This window comes from Podarcis bocagei (assembly GCF_964188305.1).
Source record: "Podarcis bocagei genome assembly, chromosome: 3".
Classification (NCBI taxonomy): Eukaryota; Metazoa; Chordata; class Lepidosauria; order Squamata; family Lacertidae; genus Podarcis; species Podarcis bocagei.
This window is the reverse complement of record NC_138127.1, coordinates 57,791,390-57,816,164: the sequence shown is the minus strand read 5'-3', so window position 1 is coordinate 57,816,164 and position 24,775 is coordinate 57,791,390. Positions and strand designations below refer to the sequence as shown.

General features: G+C 42.1%; 1 long non-coding RNA gene across 1 annotated transcript; it reads right to left on the bottom strand.

Moving 5' to 3' along the window:
• Window positions 1–1,185: 1,185 nt before the first annotated feature.
• Window positions 1,186–24,775, bottom strand: LOC308583736. Its single transcript, XR_014006395.1, has 3 exons — window positions 24,678–24,775; window positions 1,993–2,150; window positions 1,186–1,413 (listed from the first exon to the last, which is right to left on the bottom strand). It is a non-coding gene; the product is annotated as an uncharacterized lncRNA (long non-coding RNA).

Sequence of the window (24,775 nt, the reverse complement as noted above, 5' to 3'; positions counted from 1 at the left end):
AGTAAAAAAACAGGGAATGTATTCTTTCCTCACAGAGAAAGATGAAAGTTTGGTGAGTCAGCCCAGAGCAAAATGGATGCATTGCAGTGTCGTCTAATATTCCAAATGCAAAACCAGCTGTCTGTCCTTCAGAACATGAAGCAAGTTAGGATCTAAAGGATACGGCTCTGCGACTGAACAGACTTGAATGACAGGTAGGCCACCGAGAAAACATTATTTTTATTTTATTTATTAATAGATGACTACACCACACTTCATTGCATATGTTGAGGATAGCTGATTAGGGAGAGTCTGGTGAGATGAATGCTCCTCTCTTCCTTTTCTTCAGAAAGAGAACTGCAGTTTTTCACTTTTCTTCAGGAGAAACCATTCCACTAACTGCAGTTCAAAAAAGGAAGGAAGAAAAACCCTTCTGTGACCTGCTAGTAGCCGATAAAGGAACAGAAGCTGAAAGATGCTGGATGCTTGCCATATCTAACTAATACAGCAGGTGCAGCTATTGCTCTGTACCCTTCAGGATCAGGCCCTCAATCCAAATGGGAATAGGAGACTTCGAAGAGTTGTGCAAGCAATACCATAAAGTTTGCCAGTTTGTAAATTTTACATGGCATGTTACATTTTCAGTAGTAGTAGTTAGCCACACTTCATCTTCAGATCTCAGGGCAGTTCACAACATAAAATGGCAATATAATAACCACAAAATTCATAGTAAAAATAAGAACAATAAACTAATAATATCCCCCTCCCAAATCAGTTTTTTCTCTCTCAGTATGTTTGCTTTTAAAATAAAATAAAAGGAAAACAATACATGCTTCATGGGTTCAGCCAGATTTTAAAACCAGAAGGGCTCCTTAGGGCAATGGGAAGGAATCAGTAGCCCTCCAGGTCTGGCTGGACTTCATTACCCATCTGCCCCAGGCAATATGGTCAGTAGTCTGGGATGACTGGATTTGCAGTCAAGCAACTTCTGGAAGGCCACAGATTCCCCATCCGTGTATTTTGCAGAGGAAAGAACAAAATGAGACTTGCTTCTCAGTTGTCATGCCTAGGATTGTAGTCTAAATCTGTTTCCTTGCCCTTCTCCCTTCCTCACATGCCAAACATATTTTCCCCCTTGCAAAAAGACACTCATAATCCTAGGATAAGAATCATTTAAAAATAAATATATTATGCTGGTAAGAGAAAACATCTTATGCTTAACACACATACACACACTACATAATTCCATCTAATGTTTTGATCACTCTCTTATTTAAACAGATTTAACTTGGCAAAATGGCAAATACTCGATGTTCTATTAATTGCAAACTTATGACTAGGAAAAGTGTTAGCAGCTGCTTTGAGGTAAAGAGCTCCCTCCCTCTCTGTGTGTGCGTGTGTGTTTGGTTTCCTCAATGGCAGCCACAAAACGTCCTAACAAAAAAAGAAAGAAAAGGAAACTGTCAAGAGGCAGTCTATTTATTCATACCCAAACATCAGTTTCCATGGGAATAAATTTAGTACTTTGTGTGGAGACTGAATGATCCTGATTATAATATACAGTATACTACTACTAAATTGTCCATCACAGCAAATATTATGCCACAAATATTTCCTCTGCTTCCTTCCCAGTCCCACAAAGGAACTTTCCACTGAAACATTGGGGTTGCCAACTGATGGAGGGGAATTATCAAAGCCTGCTTGTATACTTTTGGCATCCTATTGATATGTAGCAAAAAGCAGATAAAGATTCAGGTAGGTACCCATGTTGGTCTGATGCAGTCGAAATAAATGGAAAAAAATACAAAATTGTCCAGTAGCACCCTAGAGACCAACTAAGTTTGTTCTGGGTATAAGCTTTCATATTTACATCATCATTATAAGCACAATTATCCACTATTGCCTGGAGACCCATATAGGCATGACTAGAGACCAGCAGGCAGAGTGAGACATATGCCTCAGGTGACAAATTTTGGGTGTCATGATAGGGCAGCAAATTTTTACTTACGGTACTTGATTTCTTGTTAGATAACTGCCTGGAAGGAGGAGAGGTGCTTGTGGGGTTTTCTGCCTCAAGTGCCAACATGACCTTGGGTATTATGTGCCATGACTTGGTAGGGGCAGAGACGGTAATTGTCAGGCGTGCTGTCAACAGTTCACTGGCTATCTGCCTAGTGAAATCAGAGAAGCAGAGAGAGCTTTTCGGTTCTTTAATTTTAATCCACAGGTACACAGGAAGACATGGAAAATACACCCTCTCACTTGAGCCGACATTGCTCAGAGTGCCGCTCCAATCCCCAGCAAATACTTACTAGCAATCAGATCCCTCCTGCTGCCTGCTAAGGACAATTCTCTTTGGGGCTTTCTGCTTTGAGACACACAGTACACGTCTTGTCCTGGGGAAAAGAGGTGGCTCTGGCAAATTCTCCAGAGACAGCGTGTCACTTGGCTGATGCACTGTTTCTAACACATCTAACTCCTGTCTCTGTTCACCACTACCTTGCTCCTGTTTGTCGTCACCCATTATTTCCCAGCTCCTCCTTTTTCTCTGGGGTGTGACCTGTCTCAAACCACCACTCCATACTCTCTCCCACTACCTCCTCTCTAGAAGGCTCTTGAGGTGGCCGTCTCCACCAGTCCCCCTCATCTGCCCAGTCCCTGACATCAAAATGGCACCCTGAGCAAGGGCAAAATTTGGTGCATTCCCCCCCCCATTTTTTTTCACAATAATTCCTTTTGGTACAGCTGCTTTTTCCTGCATCTTCTCAGTAGGCACCTGTATAAATATAAATATAAATATAAATATAAATTGCTTTATTATTCTTGTTATGATTATTGTTACTATTAGTAGTATTAGTATTATTATGTGCCCCCTCGGCTTGGCACTGTGTGCAGGGGAACTTCCTGTACCACCCTAAATCCAGTACAGTGGTACCTCAGGTTACATACGCTTCAGGTTACAGACTCTGCTAACCCAGAAATAGTGCTTCAGGTTAAGAACTTTGCTTCAGGATGAGAACAGAAATTGTGCAGCGGCGCAGCAGCAGCAGCAGCGGGAGGCCCCATTAGCTAAAGTGGTACCTCAGGTTAAGAACAGTTTCAGGTTAAGTACGGACCTCCAGAACTAATTAAGTACTTAACCCGAGGTACCACTGTACTGGGAGGGACATCATTTGCTGCTCTGCCTCAGGCAGGAAAAATGTATTGGGCCAGTGCTCTCCTCCACATCCCCACATTCACTACTTGTGGGATTTCATCCGACCCCTTGTATAAAACAAGTTTTAAAAAATGCAAATCCAGACTTACACACAACAGCACCTGTGGGATTTCATGGGCCTGTAACACTAGCTGTGGGACCCTTTGTATGAAACAAGTCAGTAAATGATGTGACTAAAATCTCATAAACATACTGGATGCAGAGAAACAAACACCTATTATTGCTTGAACCACCTCTTCTGACAAGCAGCATTAGCTAATGGTCAAACTATGTAGATGTTTACCTGACTTGTTCTGTGCTTTAAATGACAGCACATATCGAGCCTTTAGGGCAACAGCAGTGATATGCCTATTAAAGCTGGCACATGACAGGATGAGAAATCTGATGACCTAAGATCAGTCGGGTCACATGAGAACTCATGGTCTGTCTACTCCATTGGATCAAAGGGCTGTAATTTGACACTCTAAGACTTTTAAGGAAAGCAGTGTGGGTGTGGGTGTCAGGGGAGAAACTGTTTAGGAATCCATTACTCAGATGCTTCCACACACACCGTTTTGGGGTAGCAGTCACCGTAATGTCCTTGCCTTGCCTTCCAGTAAGGTAATTGTGTAGGACATCTTCCCAGATATCACAAATGAAATGCTTAATTTATTCTGTTGCATTTTCCAAGGCCTTAAGTTCGTAAGGTCCATTGTTTAAAGACGGTGGGGCAGAGTGATGGTAGTCATGACAACAAAGTCATGACAACAGTCAGGTGACAATGCACAATGAACAAAACTGCCAGTCCAAAGGATGATTATCGTTAAATGGAAACATTTTACTAAATCTCTACTGTACCTCATTCCCGGTATGTGTAGGTCATTTTTAGATTTTAAACCTGTGGGAAGGGCCATGTGATTTTCAATTCCTGGTGTGCAATGCCTGGTAATTTTAGGGGCATTTCCACCCCCGCCCCCAATAAGAGATGATGTTGATGCCTGCAATCCACAAACCGATTATGCCAGCATGTTTCTACTGAAGCCAATCAATCACATTGATCAGTTTAATGGGACTAATTCCACTTAAATTCAAGTACTTTAGCTTAGCCGAGGGAAGGATTTAAATCAGTATTCTCCTTAAAGGCTGCCATCATGTGCACTGATTTTGGAGTAAGTACCAGTGAACTCATAGGAGCATGGAAAGCTGCCTTAAACCAAGGATGTGTACACATTACCAGCTTAAAACAAACTATGTCAGAAAATGGGGGGTGGGGGTGGGAATGCTTCAAAATATAAAGTGTAAAGTGATGTATGCTGGGACAAAAAAATCTTAATTTCACATATACGTTCATGGGGTCTGAACTGAAGGTGATGGACCAGGAATGCGACCTTGGGGTGGTTATAGATAGCTGGATGAAGATGTCAGCCCAGCGTGTGGCAGCTGTGAAAAAGACAAGGGATCATTTGGAAAGGAATCGATAACAAAACTACTGATATCACAATGCCATTCTACAAATCTGTGGTGCGACCACCTTTAGAATACAGTGGACGCTTGGGTTGCGAACCTGATCCGTGTGGGATGCACGTTAGCAAACCCGCAATGTTTGCAACCTGCAGCATCTGCACACGCACAAGTTGCGATTTGGCGCTTCTGCGCATGCGCAACCCCCCAAACCCAGAAGTAACCTGTTCCGGTACTTCCGGGTTTCAGCGGGTCCGTAACCCGAAAAACCGCAACCTGAAGCGTCTGTAACCCGAGGTATGGCTGTACTACGTATGTAGAGTTCTGGCCACCTCAGCTGAAATAGGATATTATAGAGTTGAAAAAGGGTTCAGAAAACGACAACCAAAATTATCAAGGGGATGGAGCAATGATCCTGTGAAGAAAGGTTGCAGTGTCTGGGACTTTTTAGCTTTGATAAAAGATGAATAAGAGGTGGCTTGACAGAATTTTATAAAATTATACATAGCCTGGAGAAAGTGGATACAGAAAAGTCTCTCCCCCCCCCCCTCATTACAGTACAACTCAGCCAATGAAGATGCACATGGGAAAATTTAGGACAGATAACAAGAAAGCACTTCTTCATATAGTGTATAGTTAAAGTATGGAACTTGCTCCCGCAGGAGGCAGTGAGGTCACCAACCTAGATGCTTCTAAAAGAGGATTAGACAAATTGGTGGAGGAATGTTGGCTATGCTCTGTTTCCACAGTTGGAGGCAGCAATGGTTCTGGATACCAGTTGCTGGAAAGCAAAAGACGGGAGAGTGCTCTTGTGTTCAAATCTTGCTTGTGAATTTGCCACAGGCATCTGGTTAGTCACTGCGAGAACAGAATGCTAGACTAGATGGGCCACTGGCCTGAACCAGCAGCCTCTTCTTATGTTCTTAATGCATCTCTCGGTGATTTCAAATAATAGACTTTCCCTATCCTGCCTGGAGATGCCAGGGTCCAAACCTGACCTAAACCCTGTGCCTAAACAGGACCTAAACTCTGACAGAGGTTATTCTCATGTTTCCAATAGATGCCACTGCCTGCAAATCTTATGCTCTGTCGCTGAGCTATAGCAGCCATGAAATGATCAGCAGCTACACACCAGCACATCCACTACTTTCTGCAAGGGGGCATATGTGCCCTGGGCAGCTGGTTGGGGAGTGACTTCTGCAAGTCCCATACAAGGCCTTTTCAGAGAAATTTCTTTTGGATTCTGCCCAGTCTCTCCAATATAGTCATTCACAGGAAACTCTGTGCCAACAATTTCAATTAGAGCTTTAGCACTGGCGTCTATAGATGGAGCATTTTGTGGCCACCCCCAGGGTGAACATGCCACACACCTGATTTTAACAACCCAGTTGAGGCACCGAAATTTGGTTCCATGGGGGAGTTTGTCTTTAATGGGCATATTTTTCTTATTTTATTGGAGCAGGAAAAATCCTCTCTCTTCTGATCAGCTTCCCCAAATGACTTCTTTTCTTTATTGATTTGTTTTCCGGAAGTATTTTGTTTTCCTTCTAATGTTTTATTTATATACCAATGTTCACATTTTTATCCCTAGGAACCTTTTTAGGTCTGCTTTGTTTGCATTTGTGTTTCTCTATTGGAAGTGGGGAGGAAGTTCAACAACTTGAATTTCTATGGTAATTTTTTATAGTTCCGAACATCCCAAAGTGCTGTACATTTAATTACGCACTCACAACAAAGTGACTGCATGACAAATGTAGCCTTTGGGCTTTCCATGGAGGGAGAGAATAACAACCCCTTCCTGCAGTCAGGCGAGAGAGCGAGAGAGATGCCTGGCAGCCTTCTTGCAAATGAACCACAGTTCTTGGGTGCAATGCACAGAACAAAAATAAAACCTATTATCTTAGGAAAATCAAAAGAAGAGCATAAGGGAAACACCTTTTCATTTCCCCAAACAAAGGTAAAGCAGGAGGTCGACATCTGGCATTTGCCAAAGCTTAATTCAAACGAATGCTAAACAGTCAGCTCTGTGCTCATTCTTTTCCTCCAGCTGTACAGAAATGAAGGCAAAGTTAAAGAAACGCAGGGGCCTACTCTAAGCCAAACATTGGCTTAGTGTGAACCAGAGGCGCCAAGTTTCCCCCTAGATTGAGGGGTGTGACATGTGGCACATATGTGTGACATCACACGTGCAATACACACGTGTTGTCTCGTTGTTTGGAGAAGGCTGAGCGCAGTGGCGTAGCGTGGGGGTGCAGGGGGGGGCCGGCCGCACCGGGTGCAACATCTGGGGGTTAGGGTTAGGGGGCGCAAATCCACGGGTTAGGGGGCGCAAATTACTTGCCTTGCCCCGGGTGCCGACAACCCACGCTACGCCACTGGCCGAGCGCCCTGGAGGAGCCAGCCACTGAAGCTGCACTGCGCTCAGCTCCATGCTTGCCCTCCACTGACCCCTCAAAATTGAGGGGGTCTGCCCCCTTCCAACAGATACTGAGAGGGCCGAAGACACCTCAACCCCCTAGAGTTGGCACGCTTGGCATTAACGCACAAGCATGCTAGCTCTCAGGGAGGAGATCGTGGTCACTTTGTTCCTCTGCGGTCGTTTTGCTGCTGGGATGCCCTGAGCTAAGTCACAGCTTGGTTTAGTGTGTCATCTAAACCCAAGCTTGTGGTTTAGCTCTCCCAAACCACGAGCTGTAACTACCTCAGGAAAGTTCATGCCAAGTGTGGTGGCTGAACCTACAGAGAACAAACAGACAAACCATTTCCCAAGATACATAATAGATATTATAGTGGAGTTAAGAAGGATTTGATCCTCCCACTTTTAATGCATTTCACTGGTAGACTGTTGGATGTTATGTTAGCATTCTGTACAAAGGGAGAGTCTGAGTGAACAGATGTAAAGTTTTGTATGTCTTGCTTGCATTATGCTTCACACCAAAAGCAAACACTCCATATTATTTGGGGTCTATTAGTCCAGTTGTATTTTACAATGGGTCTATGGCCGTATAAATAAATCCAATCAGCATGTTCATTCTACATAAATGAACACCTGAAAGGGGCTCATGGGTAGAGTAATCAGAAGTAGATAAGAAATGAAGTGATATAGACGGCTATCAATCCATTTGGTGAGGGGAATTCAACTCATGGAACAAGGTTCTCTCCTTTTTCAGCTCCTCCTTCTCTCTGCAGCCCCTGCAGCCCTTGAACACTTCCTCCAAGGTGGGGAAGCTTCAGGAAGAAGGGGGGAATTATGAAAATACACACACAGAGAGAGGGGGGGATTTATGCACATTCACTCATACCCTCTCATTTGCAAAAACCTTTAAAGCATCAAAGCCTGCAGAACCTTGTTTATGTATGCAACCACAGCAGCTAGGATTCTCATCGCTAAGTTCTGGAAAACACCAGATTTACCCACACTGGAGGACTGGCAGACGCAGTTGATGGACTACATGGAGTTGGCAGAAATGACTGGCAGAATCCGAGATCTGAGCGAAGAAACAATGGAGGAGGACTGGAAAAAATTTAAGGACTACTTGCAAAAACATTATAAGTTGTTTGAATGTTAAGATAGCGCACGATTAAGAAACATTATGCTTCTGCAATTTATTTTAAGCAAATGATAAAGTAAGCATTGATGGAAAAAAACGAGACATATTTGAAACAAAATATTATGTTTATTAAGAGTTTTAAAATTAAATTACAAACTTTTGAAATTGGTAACATAATATATTTAAAGGTATAATAAGATGGGAAACAAGATAACAAATTGCTGAACTGGCTAGAACAATGAATGCAATGCTGAGAGGATGTGAGGAGGTCCAAAAGTGAACTGTTGAAGGACGTTAAGGAAAGTTTCTTAATATTTTTTCTTTGTTTATTTTTCTTCATATACATATATAAAAAAATGTTTCTTGTATGTTGCCATGTAAACAAATTTGTTAACCTAGGAAAAGAAACGCAATAAAAAATCTTTTTTTAAAAAAAAAAATAAAGCATCAAAGCCTGGATGGAACTGAACCTTCTATGAATGGATGGGCGCCTCTGGAGAACAGAAGACCACCTTTAACTTCCATCCATTGTGTTTTGAGTTTACATTGGCCACATTCACACACCATACACTTAAAGCACTATGATACTGCTTTAAACAGCCCTCCAAGGATTCTGGGAGCTGTAGTTTGCTAAGGATGCTGAGAGTTGTTAGGAGACTCCCATGTTGGCGCATAAGTAGAGGAGGGATACAGAGAGCCAAAGGGTTAGCATGTTGATACCTGATTTATCATACCAACATTGTTCCATCTGAACTGTATCTCTCTCTCGTTCTCTCACACACACACTTATTGTGGGTCTTTTGACTGTGCTTTGAAAATCTGTAACTCATGTTCGAACTTGCAGCAACAACTCATTCTTCTCCTATCCATCTGAGATCGCTCCTACATAAATTAGAATTTCTGCTTCATTTCCTCTAATTTCATACCAATTTTGGTATTTTTTCATCACCTCTGCAGTAATGATCTCTATCGCCACGCCATTATTATCAGACCCCAATACAGTATCTCTTCCATCTCTTCAGCAACGATGCCTCTTTTACCCACAAATTCATTCTAATCAAGACTGGAAGCCAAAATGTTGGATCTAATAGAGACGGTGATATTTTACCAAGCTTTTACTTATATGCTGAAAATCAATGCGGCACAGAGATTGCTCTGCTAAACGAATGCAAGGAGAAAGTGTATTTGTGGCTTGCCTGAGCCAAAGGAAAGTGTAGCAAAAAGAAGAAAGATTATGTAATCCAAATTGTCTCAGCTACCTTCTTTATCATTGTTATTCGCTCTGATTTCTCCAGGGGTGGAATTCAGCATGGAATTTTCCATCTTATTTTTCATGAAACTTAGAATCATTTTAAAGAACAAGGTTCATGAAGGATACTTCAGTCAGTTATAAATCTTGAATAACAATTAGATTGTGTTTTACTTCTGATGAATACCTCTTTCAATTCAAGTTAAAAATGATAATCAGGAAATTGACTCATCATCACTGACACATCAGTTTTTAAGGGATTGTTTTCAGGGGCCTTACAAACTTGTATCATGAGCTCCAACCTACACACATACCACAGGGGGATGCGTCCCAATTTGTCACTTGAGACAAAATGGGAATGTGCCCCCTGCTGCTTCCCTGCCCCCTTGCTGCCACCCCACTGCTGGCAATGCAGCTCTCTCGACTGCATTGTGTGGTGGCACCTGTGAAGTGGAGGTAGCGCCTGTCTGTGAAGTGCTAGCAGCGACAGCAGCTTCTGGCAAGATCTCGTCAGATTTTGCCAAAGTCTCACGACGTCTCACAATAAACCGGTGCCACTGCTGCCGCTGCTTCACCACTGGCAGCGGAGGCTGCAGGGCAGGTGGTGGAGGCAAGGAAGGTGCCACCCCTTAGGTTTCTACCACTTGAGGCAGGTGCCTCACCCTGCCTCATCAGTGGGCTGGACCTGCCACCAGGGCCGGCTTTACCCGGGGGTGCAAGAGGTGTGGGGCACCCAGGTGCTGAATCCTGGGGGGCGCCGGGCGCCGGGCGCCTGCCGCTGAAGCCACCTAAGCTCTTAGCTATCTACCTGTTATGAAATAATAAATAATTTTGATCAAGCTAGAAAAACAAAATACATATATACCTAAGTATTACCGAAATGTATACTTACTGTTTCACTAAAGGACTTTTTGACTTTGTGCACTCATTTACCAAAGACTCGCCGCACCAGCGATGGCGCTTGTCATTCACAACGGCGACACTTGTCATTCACAACAGCACCATGCACACAAAATTAACTCTTACATCAAACTATTATGTTACGAATTGTTTTGAGCTGCTATGTGGCAGTGGGGTCAGCAGCAACTTTGACATGACTGATGTTTCTCCTAAGTGCCTAAACAATGCTTATAAGTTTAAGTGTGGTGGTGTTGTATACTTAAATATAAGTCTATTGTATTTTTGCAAACAAGAGATAAGGTGTAAGCGTGGTGTCTGATATAAGCATAATAAAAGCTAATTTGGGGGCTAAACTAAATTTGGGGGTGCTGGGCGGATCTTTGCACCCTGGTGCCACATATCCTAAAGACAGTGCTGCCTGCCACAATGCCATTCTGTACACATTCAATCTCGAAAGTCCTGATAGAAAATTTTCTATTTTAATTCTGAAGCTACTGGGGCTTCTCTATTACGTCCCAACACATCCCCGCTGTCTCTCATACACTTTTTTTCTCTCATGCTATTTTTGTTTAACATAACATCTAGCCTGAATATGAGTTTACAGACTACCTTGTAATTTGTTTGCTCCTAATAAAGGTATGATTATCCTGTTAAAGTTTTGATTTTTTTAAAAAAATATATTATACTATTGCAGCTGCAAACCTTTTATAAATAAATGAATGCACTGTAAGGCTTGGGCTTTCTGACCTTCACTGCAAAATCATGGATTATTCCCCCCCAAGTCAGTTTTCCTTACAAGGTCAGATTTGATAGACAAATACCTAGACAGCTTAACTGCTCTTGCCCATAGTAGATCTCCTGTAGTATTTGATGAATTCTAGTTTGCTAAAACTCCTTTTAGCTTCTGCCAGAAACACTGGCAGTGTGCAAAAGATCTGTAGGTTATGCACACGTCACACAAAAAAATAGTTGTAATCCTTTCTTTTCTTATTCCAAAGTAGACTTCATTTTGTTTTAAAATTCAATATTTCACAAGGATACCTCTCTAAAAGAGCTGTACGATATTTGCGAAGTAGATATCTTGAAGGTTCTTCCATTTCCCCAGCCTCTAGTGTCACACATTTTAGGACGGAACTGAATGTAAGACAAATTATATGGTTGCTTTAATCTACCATTCACCCTCAGTTCTCCTTCCATTGTAGTGAAGTGGCAGCTTGGTTTTTCAAGATCTCTAGGCCTTGGGAAAATGTACCCTCTCCACATCTTTGGATTCTGACAAACACTTTTGCCAACAGTAAATCAAAGGACAAGGAGAACCTTGTTTTGATATGAGGTTTTTTTGGCACAATTCTTAATGCAAGAAAGTTTAAAATGAAGCTGGAAATAATCTGTTTAAGATCATTTATGTTGTATTGTCAAAGGCACAAATGCTCTGAGATTCTTCATTTTGTGTTTAAGTGGGACCATTTGGTTTAGTTTAAAAAGCTCTTTAGAAAAATTCAAGACAATGTTCTGCACTACCAAACCCAACACATCTTTTGTCTGACCATCTCTCCTAAATTTGTCCTCGGAGCTAGTAAGACTCCTGTTCATGAGATGTACTGTAGAAGTTGGCACCCTTCTCAAATAAAAGTTCTCTTCCCCGCCCCCAAATCTCCCTCCCTCTGAGTGTGTATGTGTGTGTGTTCTATAGTTCTAGGGATGCGGGTGGCGCTGTGGTCCAAACCACTGAGCCTCTTGGGCCTGCTGACCAGAAGGTTGGCGGTTCAAATCCTTACAATGAGGTGAGCTCCTGTTGCTCTGTCCCAGCTCCTGCCTACCTAGCAGTTTGAAAGCACACTAGTGCAAGTAGATAAATAGATACCCCTGTGGCGGGAAGGTAAACAGTGTTTCCGTGTGCTCTGGCTTCAGTCACGGTGTTCTGTTGCGCCAGAAGCAGTTTAGTCATGCTGGCTACATGACCCAGAAAGCTGTCTGTGGACAAACGCCAGCTCCCCCGGCCTGAAAGCGAGATAAGTGCCGCAATGCCACAGTCTCCTTTGATCGGACTTAACCATCCAGGGGTCCTTTAACTTTACCTTTACCTGCTGTAGTTCTGTTGAATTTTAAGGCATTTATTTGAGAGGTTTCTAACCCCAGCACAGAGCTGCATGCCAGCAACTTGTAACGCAACATTTAAACAGGTTTGAAATTGTATTAGATTTGTACTTTTGACATGCACGATAATTTACTGTCCAAATGGATTATCCAGAGGCACTGTTGACTTTACTGGATGTAATAAGAGGCACTGGTACTATTACCCTAGCTTTAAATATTCTGGCACTCCTGCCAGTGCTTGGAAGTCAACACCATTGATTTCAGGAGAATGCTTTTCCTGATGCAAGTGTACTTAGGATCTCAGCCCATGTTTCATAACCAAGTCATCAATAAAAGGGGGGGGGATCCTTTCCATACTCCACTCACTGTCCTACAGCAGAAGCCATCTAAATGCTGATTGGAATTGATTCTGACACAAATTGAATGCTCCTGATCTCGCGTCTCAGTGGTAGCCTGGAAAACGGGAAGATTTAAGAGGCTATTTTTAAAATTTATTTTTGGGGAAATTCTTATTATACCAGAGTTCAATACCCTGGCAATCCATAGTCACCCATCTAGGCACACTTAGAACAAAATGTCCACTGCATTGATTATGCACGGGACTGAATAAATCAGTTTAAAGAGTGCACTTACCACTTTCCCACAGCCATTTGGCATATGTTCCTTTTAAGTTTTTGACAAAAAGAACCTCTTGATGGATGAATTCATCTCATAAGTGGGCAAAACAAGGCCCGTTTCTACAAGAGTGGAGTGTGGTTATGAAGCAGTCCTTCCAATAACTAAATCTGATGCACCACACTTGGTCATTAATCAACAGACAGCATCTCATCCCTACAAACGCATAACAGTAATTCATCACCACCCTGAAAGACCCATTTGAAGTTTCTCCTGCTTATTTAGTCATATTGGAAGTCTCTTTTTAAAACTTCTAAATGTCTTCTCAAGTGACCTTATAATACCAAGGGGCATGGATCTTTCAGCCCAGCCCGGTTTGAATATTATAAAAGTGAAAAATGTGGTGGAAATACTCAATTCAGAAAAAAACCCTTTTTTGCAGAAGTTCCACATTATCCTGTGTTGAACTCGGTTCATTTTGCCAGGATTCACTTAAATTCTCTGATCCCTCCAGACCATATAGGTCTTTTAGCCATGTTTATGTTGCGTCAGAGAGATCAGGAAACAGAGAGATCACCCAGGTATCCTAAGGTCTACAATATTCATAGCCTGTAGGGGCAGGAATTAAACTCCATGAACAATTGTTTTATTATCACATTTTTGTTGTAAGGTGTACATTCTTTGTTTCTTCAGCTTGGAAACTGCCTTGAGTATTGTAAAATAGAAAGACGGTATACAAATTAAAAGTGAAATAAAAAAAATAGGCCTCAAAGTCCAGTGCAACGTTGCAAGTGATGAACCTCACATTCAGGTCATATCTGCATTATCCATGTAAAATTGATATTCCCTCAGGGTCCCTTCCAACTCTACAATTCTATGATCCTACTTTAGACAGCCATGGCTTCCCCCAAATAATACAGTGGTACCTCGGTTACATACGCTTCAGGTTACATACGCTTCAGGTTACAGACTCCGCTAACCCAGAAATAGTACCTCGGGTTAAGAACTTTGCTTCAGGATGAGAACAGAAATTGTGATCCGGTGGCATGGCAGCAGCAGGAGGCCCTATTAGCTAAAGTGGTCTTCAGGTTAAGAACAGTTTCAGGTTAAGAATGGACCTCCGGAACAAATTAAGTACTTAACCAGAGGTACCACTGTACTAGGAAATGGAGTTTGCTAAGGGTTCTGCAAATTGCTAGGAGATCCCTGCATGACAGTTCTCAGGGTGGTTTAACAATCAACCCCTTTTCCCAGGGAACTCTGGGAATTGTAGCTTTGTGAGGGGAACAGGTGGCTCTTAACAACTCTCAGTCCTTGACATGCCCCTGGAATGCCACCTTTCTACCCTCTTTTCATCTTTTCTAATGGTAGGACACTAGCAGCAGAGATACTTTCCTCAACAGCTAGGAGGGGGCTTCCTAGGGCAGACCACCACCCAAAGGGAGAGAGATCAACAAAATCTCTTGGGTTCCTGAGATGCCTTCTGAGGAACCATAGGATTGCACTCTGAGGCATGTGAACAGCTAATTTCTTCTAAATGCTCTTGACAATTTATCCTTTCATGAGGTTCGCTGCATCTAATTGCATTTTCTTTCTCATCTGTTAACCATCATTATGTCAACCGTATTGCCTGTATTTATTACTACTAGCACAATTTTAAAATAAATATATATGTATATATTACATTTATCCTGATGAGGTGAGATCATAGTGAGTCCATAGAAGCATGAAGCAGAATCCAAGGAAGAGGCTGTCGAAAGAGTTTGCGAGTGGAAACATGACAGGCCTATTAAAGAACGTGAGTCATAAATGGAAGTCATGCAGCGCTGATGCAAGGGGTGTGTGTGTTGGACACAATGTATTGGGGCTTTCCACACCAGTAGCAATATGTAGGAACAGATTTACAGGATAGACCAAGAATCCTGTCAGATTTAATGAGGAACACAACAGAGTGGCGCCTGCAGCTTTGTACAGCCAACTTATTTGCTTATTCACTCCACTGGGAGTTTCCTCTCCCAATGCAAATTGCAGACATGGGGAACTCAACCCAGAGTGGGACCACTGCAGAGGATATATGTATCTTTTTATGTATATTTGTATTTATCAGTAGATGCTAAATAGTGACACTAAATAGCTGTTGATTATGAGGGTTATAAATTGTGTAAATACAAACATAAAATATTTGCTTCAAGCTTATTAGGGGCTAATTTGTTATGTTTATCTATGGGGCAGTACATAGCTGCTTTATCAAGGGGGCAGAAGTGGAATGAAATGTAGATAAGCCCTGGTTCACACCATTAGCAGTGCTACAAAGCTGCCTCCATACCCTTCATTTCACTCTACAGTTTGGGTCCCCAAGAGGGATGGAGAGCAGGAAATAATTGATTGCCAAAAGATCACAAAGGAAACTGTGCTAATTATTCAACCCAAACACTGAACTCTTAATTTCCTCACCACTATTGCCCTATTCTTTCAGATGACTTGCTGAATCAACACACTGGTGAACGAAGAGCCAAAGAGTTTCAAAATGCTAAAAGCAAAATTGCCTTAGCAATACTCAGTGGGTGGCCACTAATAAAGTCCTAGATGGGACCAGACAGTTGGACCTGGGACATGCAGCCCTCCTGCGGGCTACGTTCCTGCGATGCTTAAAGTGTTTTTACTGCTAGTTTCCTTCCTCAAGCAGAGCACCAGCTGTAAGACTTGCCACCCACTGAGCATCACTAATGCAAGTTAGTTTCAGATGCTAGCACCTAGCTTATTGGGCTGTAGCTGTCAGAGGTGATTGGGACACATAAATACCTTTTCATGCAATGAAGCGTTTCTTATTTACTCATCTTAATTCTGGGTGGGTGGGGGACAACCTCACAGAACTCAGTGCAGGCTGTTCAGAAGTAGACATGTTTCAATGCCATTCACAAGGTATCGCCCACTTGATTTTAACTCCCTTCTCCCATCCACATTGTTCACATGCTTTTGAAAATTATTCAAATATTTCCATATGTGTACATATAGTGCATAAACAAGCACATCCCTTGATGAAAATCAACAGAATAATTTCACCCTAGTTAACAATTCTTCTGAATCTCCAGTGGGCTAAAAACTAAATCCAGTTCTCCATGTATGAGTTTATTTCCCTTCCCTCTGGAAGGCTACAATCCTATATACATTAAGGTAAGCCCATTGAATTCCATGGGGATTATATCTGAGTACATAAATGGGTAAATTTTGCCACCAGCAATGTAGTTCATCATCTTCCTAGCCAAGCTTCACTAGATAAAACATAAGAACACGGGGAGCTGACTTCTGTTGAGTTGGATCATCTAGCTCAGTTTTGTTGGTGTTGATTGGCAGTAGCTTTCCAGTAGACCGGGATCTATTCTAAGCCTACCTGCAGATGGTGGAGATTGAACCCAGGACCTTCTGTGTGCAAAGCAGATGTTCTACTAATGAGCTATGGCCTTTCCCCAGTACGGTGGTACCTCAGTTTAAGAACAGTCCAGTTTAAGAACTATTTGGTTTACAAACTCCGCAAAACCAGAAATAGTGTCTTGGTTTGAGAACTTTACCTCGGTCTAAGAATGGAATTCGAATTGTGGAAGGGGACTGGCGGTGGGAGGCCTCATTAGGCAAAGCGCCCCTCGGTTTAAGAACGGTTTCGGTTTAAGAGTGGACTTCCGGAACAGATTAAGTTTGTAAACCGAGGTACCACTGTATTCTATTTAGATTCTGTTTCAGTCCTGGATTTTAGGAACAAATTAATAATTTATTTTTCATTTTACTGTCTCAAAAGATTCCTTCATATAACATAGAAGAACTATTGGATTTAATGAGAACTTTTGGTCTGTCTTTTATTATCACAGTTATAGCTTGCTGAAACCAGACATTTTTAGGGCAGGCCCACCAAATATAACCATTGTCTGCCTGAGGTTGTCCAAATCTTCAACAAGGATTATTTTGTATAAGATTATAATAATTAATGTTTCTTTATTTACTGCTTTTCAACGAATGCAGAGAGCCCCAAAGGGCTGATGATATATACATATCTTTCTCGAGCTAAGATCTGTTTGGTCATTGTTTCATTTATTTTTCATTTTTCATCATTTAAATTATTTTTCTCTTAAAGCAATAGATATATACTTTTTACCCTCTTGAGTAAATATATACATATATCCAACATGATATTATAGTTCAGTTCCTTCCCCATTCAGGTGTAAATTTATGTTCAGCTAAAGATTTAGCCTTCGATCCTAAAATACTTTCAATGGGCCCAGCCATCCCAGAGGGTACTAGAAACATTAGATCTCCTTCTCTAAGGTCACAAAAAGTTGTTAAACTCTAGAGAAGGACAGCCAGTGTTGGATGTGTCCTCTTCCCTACCACCTTGGTACTTTCAGGGGCCCTTGATCTTCTGTTGGAGCATTAACATCAGTAAGGCAGAAAAGGTGCATGTCATGGGCAGATAGAGGGCATGTTGGTGGGAGGCAGAACAAAAGTAGGCAAGGATGCAAAGGATCCAGTGCTTTCTGGGTCTCCAAACACCACCACTCCCTGACCTGTGGGAAGAAATGAAATAAAACCAATGAGCATTATTTACAAATTAAAATACTTATACCTCACCTTTGGAATCATTCTCAAGCTGCCTTGAGAACAGAGAAGTACACAATATAACTTTAAATAATACATAGCATTACATCCAGGAAATAATCAAACCAAATGGAACAACCCCTGCTCCCCGTCCAAAGAACTGCCAAAATTCTCTGAAATAGTGCTGCCTTTCCCAGGTATCTAAAACAACCATAAAAGAAGCTGGATGAACAACCTTTGGGAGGGAATTCCATAAATTTAACACATAACTCATCATATATATATAGAACTACCTCTTATCTTAGAGTGCTCATTGAAGATATTATCATTTTTAGAGATAAATCAAAAGCAATTTTCTGCTTAATCTCATCCAAGTTCCAAAATAAGAAGTATAGTATTAGATTATTATCAATATTCATTAGTCTTTTCTTTTGCTCTGACCATGAATGTGAATTCCAAGGGTATCCCATTACCTTTCTGTTCCACAGATCAACGATATCTAATCCAGCATCATAACCCAATATATGATTGCCACCAATTCCAGGTGTCAGGAATATTCAAACTCCTATATTGATCTCTCTTTTGCAAGAATTTTCAATTCTACCCCTCCCATTATTTATAAATTTAATACATCTTATTCCATTTTTAAAAACATATTTTATCTGATACACTAATAGGTAATGTGGGAAACAGAAAAGGCAATTTCAAAGGGCCATTAGATTTTACTACATCTATCTGAGCCATCCATGATAAATTCATCTCATTCCATCGCCTGATATCCTTCTTGATTTCTTTACTATGGATCATAATTATTCTCAGAGTCTTTAAATCCACAGATAAGTTAATGCCCAAATGTTTATTTGAGACTTCTTTCCATGGAATAGAACAGAACTGTCTCCTGGAGCTTTTTGTATCGCAATCCTAGCTTTTCAAATTTGGTTTCATTTAATAAATAGCATGATGCTTTGCTACACTGGCGGAGGATTTCATTCAATACTTCTTTTGAAGACTCTACTAGTTCTGTCAAGGATATTACCAAACTATCGTCTGAAATTATCTGTACCTTTATCCTATCTCCTACCTGTTGCCTGCTATAATTCTTTTTATTTGATATATGTATATTCCTGCTAATGAGTTAACGGTCAAAACAAATAACACAAGGAACAAAGACCACTGTTTCCCAAACAACCACGATCTCTAAAGTCTGTTTAAATAACTAACCATGTTGGGATTCAGAATTAGACATATTTACAAGCCCAGTGGAATGAAAAAGTAAAAGTGCTTCTTTTTCTTTTTAGCTTTCAAATCATGGTGGTGGTTGGTTTTTATACACATGTACGTTATTAAAGTGTACCTTGGTTAGATGGGTGTTTAGCAGAGGGGTGGGCAACCTTGATGTAATTTTGAAAGTGATTGGTTCAGATCTCCGGCAAGAGTGATCTGTTTCTCTTCCAGCAGTCAAGACAAAGAGGGAGAGCCATCATACAGCCACAATAAAACAGGAAAGCAGAACATGAAACCTCATTTTTAATTATGAGCCTGTTTCAATTCTGGAACTTCAGAGTCAGGGGTCGTTATACATATGGGAATTAGAACAGGCTAGATTCGCATTACAAACAGTTATAATTAACTGGTTTGGCATCATCATCACTGTACATAACTTCAAGACATTGATGGGCAAGTGTGGAGAAATAACCAGTACTCAATACTCTTCCATCAAGACTCCTTCCTTGTTGCCCTTCCGCCAGCAGGTGCAGGCTTTCTTGTTCTAACAGGTTTTGGGGAACTAATTGGTTTTAATGAAAGGGCTCATGCTTTTCCTATGTTTTTAGCTATTCTTGTTTTTCTCTGTAAGCTGCTTTGAGTCCCTGTTAGAGGAAAAGGCAGAAAATTTTAAATATAAAATGGTCTCTCCATTGGGGTGTATGGGGTGTTAGGGGACATGTTGTGATCCTTCTGGGGTAGTCTGCCCACCTTTAGTCCGCATCCAACACTCAGCTCTCACCTGTGGCTCTTAGAAGCTGTCAGCATGTGACAGAGGCCACACCCTGGGAATGGATTCGACTGGCTGGCTAAACCAGGTGAAGGTAGCCAATGGGTCTCAAACACTCAGTGAGTTAGGGACTCCCCAAGCTCTGGAGGATTAAGCAGACAGGACAAACAGTGGCTCCAATGGTCAAGAAAGTGGTTTCTACACATACTGCAGAGGGAAGTGAGAGGCAGATGTGGTCATCAACCCGGGAAGGTGGCTAATCTAGGAGAAGGAAAACTATAATCCTAAACCTCTGCTGCCTCATGGGATATCTCCGGGAGAAGAAAGATCTAAGCAGTAGACCCTACACAAATCCGGAATGGAGTCTTAAGATGGTTGGATGGCATCTTGGATGCCACCTCCCAACAGCTGCTGCAGCCAAGCTGGTACCAAACATATGGCTCTGCTTTCCTTTGAACTACATCAGCAAGGCCAAAGGGGGAAGCCCAGGACCTTCATACACTCTGCCAGGGCTTGTGCCACAGGGACGTCACTTCAGTGCTGCTAACACAGCAGTTTGACTTCATCCCTGGAGATGCATGCCATTGTCTTTCAAGACAGATAGATGCCAACAACAAAGATCTCTCCATCCCCTCTGCCTTTATTTATTATTTTATTTATTAAATTTGTACACCAGCCTTCAGCCTGCAGATCTCAGGGCAGTTCACAACATAAAAATATGGGACCTTTTCCCACCAGCCATCATCAACTGGACAGTTTTCTGTGTGCAAGCACAGGGAGTGGTGAGTTTTGAGAAACCATGGCTATCAAAGCCCTGCTTCCTCACAACAGTTGCTGTCTTCAGCTGCTCCAATTTCATGCACCGACCTACAGCCCCTGAGCTTACCTTCAGTTGCCAGAAGGGCTTCACGGTAGCTTGGGAAGCAGCAGGGCAGCTAAGCATAGCAGCTGTCGGAAAGCAACAGGAAAACAGAGGGAAGAATTCTAGGGACATGACTGAGTTGTAATTGTGATCAGGTTGATTAGCAAGTCTGCCACACCTGCTGGGACCAGACGTCAGCAATGACTGCCCCCCCCCCCACACACACACAAGGCTTTGTCCTCTGGAAGCTCATCAGCTTGGTTTTTATTTTTTGTGCAATGTACATCTTTCCAAGGATATCTCACTTAAAAATTTGCATCAGTGATTTGCAGAAGGTTGAGATTCCCCAAAGAATCATGGTTTAATTGCTGTTATTATCTCCATAAAGCTGTCCAGGGTGCATGTGTGTGCTTTTATCCCGTGGTTATTTAAAGCTTATCTCAAAGACATTGATAGCAGTGGAAGGTCTAGTGGAAGACTGCAGTCCTGGATTTCCACTAGCAGAGTTATGGTAAAAATAAAAGGACTCCTAAATCAATCATTGGCTTTCTCTAATTTATGGCATTGTTGTATTTTCAGGCCCAGCCGTGGCATACACAGCACATCATTATGGGGAAAAGCAGTTACTCGATAATATAAAAAAAGATAACTGCAGAGATAGTTAGTGTCAGCCCTCTGAAGAAAAAATAAAAATATTTAGACAACGGGTAGAAAGTCAATATTATAAATTGAAATGACAAAAAACCCACCCTGAGATGCCTTAATAAAAAAACAAAACACAGCCCCCCCCCAGCTTTAAGAGTTCACATTAGTTTTAACAAGTTGCACAATGCAGTTGATTATATGATACATAGCAGAACTTTCAAAAGCGGAATGAGATGTTTTTAGATATCTTGAGAGTTTCATGGTGGTAGGAAATGCCTAGCTCTTGACAATGGACCCATGTGATTTGGTGACACCCAATTCCATCCCTCACCCACAGAGTATTTCTGCCAGATGGTGGATCTGCAGTCCACCAAGAGCAAGAACTAGAGATCTAACCACTCAAGTCAAACTTCCATTTGGAAAATGCTTTGAAATTTCATGAATTGAAATTCATGAAATTCATTTCAATATTATGGAAGGTGTTGTATCTACTGCTCAAGCTGTTTTGCTAATGCCTAATGGAGCTGTGTCCATGATGTGCCTTCAAACATCTCCAAACATGTTGGATGCTTGAGCATTCCTCCAGGCCACCCTTCCTCCACCTGATGCCTTCCATCAGCCCCAGCCAGCCCCAGTCATTGCTTCAGGCAATGACTACCTCAGTTGTTATTCGGGAATGAAACCAGAAAGCTATCTGTGACCAATAAGAAGCTTTGATGACATAAGGGTTTTCATGACCATTCCAGCATATTTGGGACACTTGGAGGGTATGAAACTGCATCATGATCTAGTCACAGCTGCACACTGACAAGGAGCCCTCTCTGACTTCTAAACAAAGTACTTGCTGCTAGACATCCTGGTGTACAATATAAGAAGCCAACACTCTCCATATGCAGACCAAAGGGAAGCCACGTTAATGAAGATGGTTCTGTTTTGGGAAGCTCTGCATTGCACCTCTTCTAAGCTGAATTTCCATAGGAAATATAGGTCTGCAGCACTTATGGGAGAGCTTCTGTTTAAGTCAGCGCAAGACTGTGATTTCAAAAGCATTTAGGACTATGCATTTGTTTCTTTTGCTTCTTTACATATTCATTCAGATTTGCAGATTTTATGGAAATTTGCATCATGGACTCATCCCCCGAGCCCTTTGGGTATTTTACAATGTTCCTTGTTACTACTGGAAGTCTATGCCTGTGGTCACCAGCTGCCTCATCTCAGACGGTGGAGGTATCTGAAGAACAGCCTTTGCCAATCATCTTAACACAGGGGCAGACTGATGTAGGAACTTCAGTACCTAAGGTTGAGTAGAAACCACACATTGAAATTAGATTGAAAGCACATTTCCCCTCCCAAAGAATCCAGGGAACTATAGTCCACCCTCTCAGAGAGCTACAGTTCCCAGCACCCTTAAACTACAGTTTCTAGGATTCTTTGGGAGAAGCCATGTGCTTTAAATGTATGGTGTATATGCTGCCTACATCCCAAGATGTGTAGGCCTTTAAAGGCATTTCTATGAGGTGTATACTACATCTAAAAATCCAGCTGTCTTCCCTGACACTGTCAACTTACCTGAAGCTTCAGAACAGTGTGCATCAGTCTGGTTTGGCACATAAGCATTTAATTCGTACATATGGCTCATGATGAGAAGTTACCAAAGTGAATTTAAAGTGGACGCCATGAATTGTGAGATTTATTTATAAAGGTCTCCTGATGAGGTAAGAATAAGATATCATGATGTGAGGTAACATGCAAAACAGAGGTTCCTTGCATGAGATGAAAGAAGAATCTTAGCACTAACAAAATGCCAAACAATGTGAAAAGTAAACCCCACTGAATTGTTCCTAGGTAAAGGTAAAGGGACCCCTGACCATTAGGTCCAGTTGTGACCGACTCTGGGGTTGCAGTGCTCATCTCGCTTTATTGGCAAACCAGAGCAGCGCATGGAAACGCCATTTACCTTCCCACCAGAGCGGTACCTATTGATCTACTTGTACTTTGACATGCTTTCAAACTGCTAGGTTGGCAGGAGCAGGGACCGAGCAATGGGAGCTCACCCCGTCACGGGGATTCGAACCGCCAACCTTCTGATCGGCAAGTCCTAAACTCTGTGGTTTAACCCATAGCACCACCCGTGTCCTGGAATTGTTCCTAGGGCTGCATATAAAAAGCATCTGAGTTGGAAAATCTGCCTGTGCAATCCTCTGCACACTAACCTGGGAGTAAGCCCCCTTGAATTCAGGGGGGCTTATTTCTAACTAACCATGTCTAGGATTTTGCTGTTAGGCTTTAATTCTGCACCTGGTTTCTTGGGGGTAAGCACCATTGGACTCAATGGGACTTCATTTTAAGTGGGAGTATATAGCATCACACTGCTAATTTGCAGTTTCTTCTTATTTGTGGAATTCCTTTAAAATTCTGCTTCTGTTTGGGTTTTTATTCTTCCCTCCTCACCTTATTGTTTACAATCTCACTTAAAGTGCACTGTAATTCATGAGGCCCTGCTTGGATTCTTGAAGGTCACTCGGGTCTCTGTATGTAGTCATACAATTCTGTTTTTCAAAGGTCAGCGGGGGGGAAAGCAAAACTCTCCTTTTGGCCTACTCTGGCTCTGGAGTAATCTGATACTCTAGGAATCAATATATTCTCGAGACAGCGTTCCATGGAAAATGTAAACCTTAATGTTATCTGATATTTGGGTTGTACAAACTCAAGCAAATTGCCGAAACTATAATCCCAGGCTGTGAGTCGCTGGTCCAGATCTAATCAGTAACATGCTCTTCTGTCCATCAGCAGCACTTCTGGTGTAGCAGAGGAAGAATGGCTTGTGCATTACTGCAGCATTTGACTAATGCTACTTAATATTAACAAATTATTAGAGCATTTTAAAGCAAGTAAACTATCCTATACCGTTAGCTCATCGGGGATGGTGATTAGCTTAGCGGTAGAATGCATTCCTGGACTGCAGGAAATCCCAGTTCATTCTCTGATAACTTCCATTAAAAGGACTGCAAGGTTTGGGAAGGCCAGAGAGCAACTTCTACGCAGTGTAGATTGCACTAGCTATGGGGGAAAGGGAGAAAGACAGAGATAGATACGGAACTGATTGCTGAATACTGTGAAGCAGATTGGTAGGGATTTTATGAGTGTTTGTGACAAGGAGTGCTTGTGTCATGGGCCACGTGGAGGTGCCTTGGTGAGAGTGGTCAGACAGGGAGGAGTGGGACAAGATTGGAGAACTGTAGGGACTCAACCCAGGGGAGGGGACCAGCAGAGTGGGGGGGCAGTGAGCAGAACTCATTGGCGATCTCTGACCCAGGGCAAGGGGTAAATAGGTTGCATTGTCATTGGATACTCCAAGTGCAGCATCCCAGCTTATCAAACACTGCCTTCAGCACCACCCCTCTGCCAGTAAAGAATCACTCCTTTCAGTGGAGAGACTAAAAGATAAATCTTACAGTGAGCTGGTCTCATCGTACCTACCTCCATCATCAAGGACAAGGAGACGAGTGCACCAGCACAGACTGCCTCCTCCACACACTCACCCTACTTGGCAGGCTGCTTGCTTGCCAAGATCTGAGCCTCAGGACATCAGCCACATGTATGAAGGTGCCCACTCTGCTCTTCAAAAGGGGTGTGTGGG